Here is a 9,633-nt window from a genome sequence, read left to right on the forward strand (position 1 = left end):
TGCCAAGATTCACCGTCTCAATAGGCTCTTGATGCGGCTCGATCACTTTCTCTTCTTGTTTCAATAATCTGGCCAACTCATCAGGGAGTTCACAATCTTCTTCATCCCCTTCTTCGGCGGTGTAGATAGGATTGTCGAAGTCATAACGAGGCATAGCAAGATCGTTATCAACCGTATCTGGAGGAGAGGTGGATCTGCATGGATTATGATTTATGCTTTATTTTAGAATGGGGGGATGATTATGAATAAGAAACGTTGCCATTTTTATTATTATTACTATTTTTTTTATTTAAAACAAATGTAAAAGAAAAAATGAAAGACAGGGAACGAAATATTTGAATGCAAAAACGTCCTTTTATTAATGATTTTAGCATTGAAAAATAACAAATGATGCCCTGCATGTGTTCACTATGTCTTGGGCAGAACACAGGAATTATTGTATGATAAACAAAAACAGACAGTATTACTCTTGATCAGAAGCAATTGAGATGATGTCCTCGGACGACCAGTTGAGAAGCTTCTGTCCTGGGACACACGGCTTGATCCATTCTTCAATGTCATAGTCGCTATCCCTATCATCATCAGCAGCACAGACGTGATCTTTGACGATGCCAGCACTAGAGAACTTGATCGGAACGAAGGTTTCGGGCTTCTTGGGGACCTCATTAGACGAACTCTGACCCAACTGATATCCAATCCCACATTTATCCTGCTTGATTGGTAAATCCAAGACTCGGCCCCATCCTTCAGGATGACCAGATTCAACCACAGCTTTAGCTTCCTTTAGTGAAGACATGGGAGCCTCCAACTTCTTATTTTTAACATAAGGGATCTTGATAGTCTGGACAGCCTCAAAGGCTTGGCAAGGCGTCTCGTGAACCTCTCCTTCCACATCAATATACCTGAAGGACGCAAGATGGCTTACCACGTGTTCTTCCTCCCCACATATTGTGACTAGCTTTCCTTGAGTTGCGAATTTGAGTTTCTGATGCAATGTGGAAGTCACGGCCCCAGCAGCGTGGATCCATGGACGTCCCAGGAGACAACTGTAAGACGGGTGGATATCCATCACAAAGAAAGTAATAGTGAAGAGTTGAGGGCCTATCATTATCGGCAAGTCAACCTCCCCAAATACTGATCTCTTTGACCCATCAAAGGCTCTCACTGTCAATTCACTCGGCCTTATCTCGACACCAGAATAATCCAGCCTCATCAAGGACGACTTCGGCAACACATTCAAAGAAGATCCATTATCCACGAGAACACATGATAACATAGTCCCTTTACACTCCACTGATATATGCAGAGCTCTATTATGGTTTCTACCTTCGGAAGGCAAATCTGCATCAGTGAATCCCAATCCATTACCAGCATTGATGTTTGACACCACCCCTTCAAGTTGATTCACTGAGATCTCTGGAGGGACGAAAGCGGTACTTAAAAGTCTTAGCAAAGCATTTCGATGTGTTTCTGAACACAAGAGCAACTGCAAGATCGAAATCTTTGATTGAGTTTGACTCAACTGGTCAACCACTTTATACTCACTTTTCTTGATGATCTTTAGGAACTCTTCCATCTCTTTGGCCACAGTATCTTCATAATTAGAGTTTTGCCCCTGATCCACTGTATCTTCTACCATTTTTTTCCCTTTTGCTTGAGCTAGAGCTTCTGCATTGTCATCGCGAGTATTGTGGGGAGGATTGAAAATACGACCACTTCTCGTCATTCTTCCACTGCCCGCAACATTATCAACATCCTCTTTTTCCACCGGCGCTTTGACCTCATACTTGGCCCCTTGGTAGAAAACTTCTCCCCCATAATTCAATGGGATTGCTCTTTCACTAGTATACGGGACGGGACCAGGAAGTATAATAACCAAAGGAGGTGCTCTGGCAGGAATTGGAATCTTGGTAGGAGTATACAGGATGGATGCCACATTAACTGCGTTTTCAACCATTTCAGGACGTCGCACACGCTCAAACTGTAGATACCCACTATCCATCAACTGTTGAATCCCATCTTTCACCTTATCACAAACTGAGGAAGTGACCATGCAATCAGTACAGAATTCTCCACAACCAGCGTATAGACTCATCCTCAACAATTCCTTCTTCAATAATGGCAACAATGAACCCAATTTGATCACATCCTTGACCAGGTGGGCGTCTTCAACAACCTCAATAGAATTTGCCGCATGGGTTCCATGGGGCGGCATAGGATTCTGAACAACATTAGGTCCTTGAGTAGGAGTAAACTCGATGGCTTTATAGTCGAGAAGATCCTGGACTTTATGCTTCAATGCTTTACAGTTTTTAATATTATGTCCAGGTGACCCAGAGTGGAACTCACATCTTGCATTGGCATCCCAATTGGCAGGCAACTTAGCAAGAGTGGCCAAAGTCCTCAATTGGACCAAGTTCAAATCGAGGAGATATGGCAATACTTATGCGTATGTCATTGGGATCGGATCAAAAACTCTTTCTGGCAATTTTGGTCGTTGCTGATACTGACGCGGCGGATACCCTTGTTGTTGATGTTGGAAGGGAGCATTTGGGATAGTCACAGCGGCTACTTGTTGATGAGCCTGATTTCTGCCACCACCATAGTAAGCAGCACTAGTCTCACCCTCTCTCTTCTTAACAAATCTGTTATAGGGTTTCTTCCCCCCTGCCCCAGAGGAGGAACTAGCAGCACTTGGATTTTGTATTCTACCAGCCTTAATTCCACTTTCAATTTGCTCACCAATCATAACCAACTCGGCAAAACTTGAGGACGCAGAGCAGGCGAAATAATATTGGCCCTCCAGAGTGTTGGTGAACAAATCCATCATCTCTCTTTCCAACATAGGTGGCTGGACCCTAGCCGCCAACTCGCGCCATTTCTGCGCATATTCTTTGAAGGACTCATTAGCTTTCTGGGCTAGACTCTGTAACTGAGTGCGATTCGGGGCCATGTCAACATTGTACTGATATTGCTTTACGAAGGCCTCAACCAGGTCCCTCCAACTTCGGATGTGAGTTCTCTCCAACCTCATATACCATTCCAAGGATGCCCCAGTCAAGCTATCTTGGAAAAAGTGCATCAACAATCCTTCGTCCTCAGAGTACACATGCATTTTGCGATAGTAAGCTCGGACATGTGTCTTAGGACAAGTATTCCCCTTGTATTTCTCAAAATCAGGTACTTCGAATTTTGGTGGCACACGGACGCCAGGAACTAAACCCAATTCATTGATATCCATACCCAGTCCTTGGCCTTCCATTGCCCTCATCCTCTCTTCCAGACCTCTACACATCCTTCCAGCATCATGTGGAAATCCCCATTCACTTTCAGGAAACAAGTCCTCATGTCGGTCCTCTTCCAACACGGGGATAGCAGCAGCCCTTCTGATTTGTTGTGTGGTTTGTCCTTCAGGAGTAGGCTGGGGAGGCCCACGGGGATTACCTTGATTAGCAGCAGGAGGAACTGAGATACCACCAAAATGAATAAGAAAAACTCCATTAGATTTATAACCAAGTTCTTGACATAATCAGAATCACAAATCAATCCGCTCTCATGAGCCAACAAAACAAATAAATGGAACCAAGAACCCCATCCAACAAGTCTGGTGGTGGTTCAAATAACAAAGTCATCACTAAGCGGGATCCCCCATGTCCACATGACGGAGGGGGCTCTCTCCGATGTTCTTATCACTCCAGGTCTTCATTTCTTCAAAGAGCTTCTTGGTCTCAACACGGGTTGGCCTCTTAATGATTTCTTGAATCAGCAGGTCTTTTCTGAAGTGCATTGTCTCCATGTGGCGATTCTTCAGCTCCCAATACCTGGCTTCCTCTTGAGCTTGAGCATTATTCTGATCCTTTTCTCTCACCTGACTTGTCAACTTTCGGATCTCTTCATAACATTTCTCTATCTTTCCTTGGCGTTCCAGCAGGAGCTTGTCCGCTTTCTTACGGCGAGCCTTTTCTGAGCTAGCTTCTTCAGTCTGAATTTGGAGCCTTTCAGTCAACTCTGCCAACTGAGCCTCGTAATGCTCTTTCATCTTCTTCTCTTGGGTTTCGGTGGATTTAGCACCTACAGTCATCCTTGGCCTCTTTTGCGAAGTACTCCCTCTAGCATACAATTCTTCGAGCTCTATTTCTCTTAATTTCAACCTATGGAGTGCGGAAAGCTTCTCTTGCCGAGCAGTATTCATCTTAACATGCATTGTTTCCACCTGTTCAGTCAATCTTCGATTCTCATCCATAGTTTGGTTATAACGAGGCATGGAGACAATGTTGGGCTGTTCACCAGCAGGGGGGTACAAAGGATCTTTAGGAGGGAAAGGCATCCCTTGAGCATCAACCACAGATTTGACCCACTTAGTATAATCCTCGTAAGTAGGACAATCTCTCTGACCAAAATGTTTCTTATCTCTCCAACAAATACTCTTCCAAGCTTGTACAGCTTCTGCCATCTGCCCACTGTCGGTGGCTGAATGATAGAAAATATTCTCAGCAATTTCTGTCTGCTCAGGGGGACTGATAAAAGCATATCCAAATGTTCTCCTAGCCAGGACGGGATTATACTTGATCCCGCCTCTAAGGCCCATGAGAGGTACATTTTTGAACTTTCCGCAACTCATAATAACTTCCATGTCATCTAAAGATCTGTTGTGCCATACAATATCTTTGGCCCTAAGCCCCATAATCCTCTCAGCCCATTTAGATGTGTGCCTATTATCAACGAAAGCACCACGCTCAGGCAAATGTGACCTGAACCAACGATATAACAACGGAGCACAACATCTAATCAAACCTCCCTTTTGACTATTCTTGTGATGAATGGAGTGGTAAACATCCCCCAAAAGTGTAGGAACCGGATTCTGCAGAATGAATATATGAATTGCATTCATGTCAACAAAGTTAGGAACGTTTGAGAACATCATGATACCATAGATACTTAGAGCGAGGATAGCCCTAAATGTGTCCCATTCTTTTCCCTCAACAGCATCACAAGCCTTTTGAACCAAAAACTCCATACGAAAACCAAGACATCCCCCTTTTTTGGAGAGGTTTGCTTCCACAACCGACTTGCTCAAATAAAGAGCCTTAGAAATTTCAACGGACGTAGGGGCCTCCATAGTGCCATAGTACGGAACTTCTTCTTTTTTGACCGGAACGCCCAGATAAAGCGAATACTCCTCTAATGTAGGAACCAAGAGGTAGTCGGGAAACGTGAAACAACGAAGAGAAGGGTTGTAGAACTGAAGCAGGGTATGAACTCCTTCTTGCTCGTACTTGGTGAATGGCATCTTGAGAAGGCTCAGAATATACCCATATTTCTCTCGGAACTTGGTCGACTCATCTGGCGTAATCTTCTTTGCTAAACACTCAAGAGAATCCAGATTCGGATTCGGGAACGTATAGGAGAGGTTGCGTCTACCAGTCTTCATTGGTGGAGCCATGTGTTGGTCGGAGACAAAGCCAAAAGTTCCTGAAAATAAATGAACATGCATGTTAAATGATATGGCGGAATGCATTTCATTGGGAGAATCCTAAAGTCTTTTCATTATTTTTCTTTTCTTTTCTTTTTTTTTTTCTTTTTTTTTGCATATAGTATCCTTTCTTTTTTCCTTTTTCATCTTTTCTGTTTTTCTACTTTTTTCCTCTTTCTTTTACTTTTTTTTTAGAATCTGACTTTAGGATCCCCCACAAATGAAGTGGATGAAGTAATGATGTTATGCAATGCCAAGTGGTGAGACTAAACGCCTCGCAATCTGGATATCTGAATTATACTGATCTTTCTGAATGATGCAGGTTCAAAATTCCGGCTTCAGATTGCAATATAGAAATCCGGGTATGATGAAGGCTAGTATCTTGTCCCACCCCAATCTCACGGGTATGTATTCTAGACACGGACAAGTGGTCCCTAATGGTCACCAGGGTCTACAGTTCCCGTGGGGTACAAAGTGTTTGAGGCAACAAGCGTGCCAGACACAGTGTTCCATGAAAGAACCTCGCCCAGTTGTGGTACCCCATGTCAAGCTCGATCGTAGCAAGAGCCACGGGAGTCAACATGAGCATCCACACTAATCCTATGTGTCACTGGCCTGGGTAGTGGGCCTTTTACCTCACAAAAACCCCCCACCTGCAAAACAAATCAGAAAAATATGTGGCCCCCACGGGGACCCATAATATAGTCCAGATGCATGATGTGCAAGCGGAAATAAACATGATATGCAAACATATATACAAGATGTAAACATAAAAACAAACAAAGAAACACCCAATAAAAGAAACAAACAAAGGCTAGGATCGACTCGCTAAGAATGGACCAGCACTGGTCTATCAACGTCCCCAACAGAGTCGCCAGCTGTCGCTACCGCGAAAAATGGAATCAGAGTCGCCACCAATATATTTATCCCATAAGGGAAAGGAATACCAGGAAACCTAACTCAGAATAAGAACAAGGTCTTTCGACCAGAGAATCTAGGCACGGGAGTCGGTTACGCAAGGGGAAGGTGCTAGCACCCCTCACGCCCATCGTACTCGATGGTATCCACCAATGTTTGTTTCTATCTAAAGGGTGTATACTATGTCTAAACCTAAATGCGAATGAATGAAAAAGAAATACGGGGAAAAGAAGGAATTATTTACAAATGTGCTCGCTTAGGCCCCGCGACCCAATGCCTACGTATCCCTTACAAGGAATCAGAGCGACCGTAGTTCGGCTCCATATTTTCTATGTTTTTGTGTTTTTTAGTTGAACAGAGGTTAAAGTCGCACTCTACGATGCTCGACCTTTGGAGACTTATACGCCTAGTTATGGAGTGGATTCAACATGTTCTTAAGAATGCCACGAGGGCGAGAGATAGAAGAGAGTTTGAGTGTTTCGAGGAAATACCTAAGCAAGGGAAACTCGAGTTACTCTTTGGTTTGTGTCTTTTAGAATTTGGGAACAGACGCCCGAATGGTTCCCTAAAGCAAGGGAGATCCAAGCACTCGAATGATTCCCTAAAGCAAGGGAGATTCAAGCTTCCATTCCCTTTTTAATGATTTTCACTTTTTTATTAATGTTTTAGATGTTTTCTTTGTATTTTTTAAAGGGATTTTATTTTGGATATTTATTAGTGTTTTAATGTTGTAAAAAGAAAAAAGAATGAGGGAGAACTAACCTAGAATCTATCCTAATTGTTATTGTAATTCCTATTTAATATCTAAACTAAAATCTAAAGAGAATTAACTAAGAAGAAAGTTGTTTTACCAACTAGGGTGTTTTAGTCATTTGCAAAATATAGAAAATATTCACAAAAAGCAAGAATTAAAATCTAAGCTAAACATGAAAATATTTACAATTACAATACTATTTTTTTATTCATTTTTTAAGACTATTTTCAAAAATTAAAACTAAAAAACTATTTATTTTTATTATTATGTACCAATCACAATTTGAAGAAAAATAACAAACAAATCAATTAAATTCTAAAAAAAATAAAATCTAATATATTCTAAAAAAAACTAATTGGTTAGAACTACATTTTTATCATTTTTATTTTTATTAAAGCAAAGTCAACTAACAAGCAAAGGAACAAAAATAAGAAAGAACTATTTTATTTCATTTTTTTTATTACCAGCAAAAGGGGGTGTAGAAGTAATATGAAAATGAACTAGATTCTAAAGTGATTGGCGTATTGGGCTCAAACCGGGGAGTGGCGAAAGAAAAACGTGAGAGCCCAATGTAATTAGCTGCACAGTCCAACCAACAATGACCCAATTCCATTTTTATTCTTTTCAGCATTGCACTTATTTATCAATATACATATCATTCATGTGCTATGGCCTTTATTAAAATGTAACGTGACAGCAAAGCATATAACATGCAATCAATTGGTCATAGGGTGGTTTAAGTCACTAAAGACAAAAAAGAAGCAACAGTCAATCAAAGCTTGCCACATCATCAGCTAATCATTTAATTGATAACGAAAATAACAAAAAAAATGGGAACCCGGACTAATAGCGTTGCGCCACGTAAGCAAGCGGAGAGAGTCCTTGAAATACATAGACGCCGGAGATACCAACTCCGGTCATCTTCTCCGGCCATTCCGGCGGCGGAGATTCAAACAAAATTTCCAGAAATTCGAAAGAGTAACATCATCCGACTCGGATTTTCGTACTGATCAAGGATCTGGCCTTAATTTTCTCTGATTCTATCTCTATCATTCGGACCGAGTGCATTCGTAAAATCCTAACTAACCAAACTTTCTCTAAAACCAACTCTTCATACATTAACATACTCATAATCACTCGCAGTTTTCAAATATACGATCCAAACTCTCATACAGTTCGTACTTCATGATGAACAACAAAAAAACATTCAATAATCACATTTATGCAAGATCCACATAATCACACATGTTAACCCTAACGTATGAATACCATGGATGCCTTAGTTCATTCCGCTACCATGCTGAGATTGTTTAGGAGTCTTACCTGATCAAGATTCGGTCCAAAAGATGATGGAAGCTTCTTCGAGTCTTGGAGTTCCTGGATGAAGTATAGCTTCCTGAAGCGTACCAATTGCTGAGAAGTAACTCTGTTTGGCCGGAATCTTGCAAGCTCACTATAATGCAAGCCGAGACCTGCAACTCCTGGTAGTAGCAAGATGATGGCGTGGAAGTAACAAGATGATAGTGATGGAAGATGAAGATGTTGAAGGTTGATCTGAAAGAATGGTGGTTAAAGGCAGTTGTGGTGGCGGAAAAGTTTGTTGAAGTTTGTTAGGGTGGCCGGAATCGGTTACTATGGTGGTTAGAGGTTGTTGATGAGAGGATGAGGGAGAAGGAGAAGAGAGTGATGAGAGAGTGAGAAACGAATGAAGTGGAAAGGGAATTTTTCTCCAAAATGAGAATGAGTGTGTCTTTATATAATGTGAGGTGAGAGTGGCTCTTTTGGATCTGAATAGTGTGGGATACCCTCTCTCCTTTAAACTTAATGTGCAAGTTGTGTTGTTTATGGTAAGCTCTTCTATTGCTTTTCACGTGCCCAGTTATATGCATGGCTTGATATAGGAATGCTAGTGGTGACTTACTTCATGCATGCCCTTTTGCACAACATTCATATTAAGACCTCGTGCCACACTAAATACCAACTTCATGCACCTGTAACTTCTTTTTCAGGCCATCACTCAGTTCAAATTTGTAATCATTGTCAAGAGGGCATGTAATAGAAGAGAATTGATATTGGAAGTGTCAAGAAATACTACCTGGAACTTATTCGAAAATGCCCATGAAAAGTAGCCTTGCCCCTTTGATTATATGTGCATGCTGTCTTGCTCTTATGTTTATCTCAGATGCCATTTCAAATGACTCACTTTAATGCTTTGCCTCTCAATCCACACCTCATAACAAGTCACGAAATTAGTAACAAACAAAAGAAGGCATGGAGTAGAACATACTTGCATTAGAATCAACTCAAAAGACTCTCCCCAATTCCCTAAAATTGACTTTATATTTGGCCCACCACGTGTTTGACAAAATGTCTCACGCATGCCATGGATTCTGGCCCCTGTACTTGGCAATGCATGGCTTGATCAGAGTGTGACTTTGAAGCTTCATGATTGATTCAATATTCACCCAAACGTCTTGGTTCTCGTTTC

Source organism: Vicia villosa, linkage group LG1 (assembly GCF_029867415.1).
Source record: "Vicia villosa cultivar HV-30 ecotype Madison, WI linkage group LG1, Vvil1.0, whole genome shotgun sequence".
NCBI lineage: Eukaryota > Viridiplantae > Streptophyta > Magnoliopsida > Fabales > Fabaceae > Vicia > Vicia villosa.